Below are 1,277 nucleotides of genomic sequence, written 5' to 3'. Positions count from 1 at the left end.
AATATCAGATATTCTCGTAATATGAGAAAACGGGGTATCAGCTAAACTAAGAGACCCACTCTGTTGGTTCTATCAATAACTTGTAGCCCTTGAAGAAAGAGTAATTTTATGGTATAGTCCATTTTTCGTTGGGCTTCTAAAGATTATAGGCGAACTTTTTGTGAAATCGATGGTGGTCGAGTTCTTGAAAGGGAATTCTTTAAACCCTATTTATTATTCATTTAATATGTATTTAGCCGTAAATTTTCTCTGGAGTAATGGGGATTGAATAACTAAGTAGAAAAATATCGTTAGCGTTGAAGTTTTTCATTGTACAGCACAGTGGGCCAGGAGACCCGGTTTCGTGAGTCGGAAAATATATAGAAATGTACAACAATGAATTCCAAGGACACTAATATATGGTTTTCGAAGGTGCTGATTTCGAATCTGATGTCAGAATTCCAAAAACCAAAATAGCGGATCCAATATGGCGGAGCCTATGTTCAAAAAATCATTGGATCCACTCAAAAAGTGGTATCCAGGGGTTTTAGAGGGCGCTGAATGCAACTCCGAAGTCCGAATTTAAAAAAATGGCGGATTCAATATGGCGGACATTCACCACGAAAAATTATTGGATATACTTGGAAAGTGGAATCTAGGCGTCTTTGAGGGCGCTGATTGCGAATCTGATGTCAGAATTTCGGAAAACAAAATGGCTGATCCAATATGGCGGACGATAATTTCAAAAAATTATTGGATTCAGTTAAAAAGGGGTATCTAAGGGTTTTTGGAGGCTCTGACTACGAATCTGGAGTCAAAATTTCTAAAAACTAAACGTGCTTGATTCTATTGAGTCCCATTGCCCCTCACTATTCGGGGTGCTTGAGTTAAGTGAGTTCCCTTACCTCTCACTACTCGGGGTGCTTGATTTGAGTGAGTCCCCTTGCCTCTCACACTTTCAAATGGTTTTCGCTTACAAATTGTCTTGAGTTCCATCTCCCTCTTCATCGGTCAATTCAATTTCGTCTAGCAGAATCTCAGTTTTTGAAAGATCAGCCTCTTCATCTTCTCGATCTACCATATCGGAACTGGATATTGCGTCTTCTGGCATCACATTTACTTGAGGCGCACCGAGTAAAACTCTGACATTTTCGGAAATGGGCAAAAATTTCTTCTTCTGAAGTCGCGAATGGACTCTGATCGCAGAAATGAGTGGATCGGAAGAATCCATTACTCTATAAAACACATCATACATATTAGCTTGGCGGTCGTGTTTTCTGCTGTGAAATTGTTTGTAA

The sequence above is a fragment of the Belonocnema kinseyi genome, chromosome 1 (genome assembly GCF_010883055.1).
Source record: "Belonocnema kinseyi isolate 2016_QV_RU_SX_M_011 chromosome 1, B_treatae_v1, whole genome shotgun sequence".
In the NCBI taxonomy this organism is placed as follows: Eukaryota; Metazoa; Arthropoda; class Insecta; order Hymenoptera; family Cynipidae; genus Belonocnema; species Belonocnema kinseyi.
Note: the sequence above shows the minus strand (reverse complement) of the source record.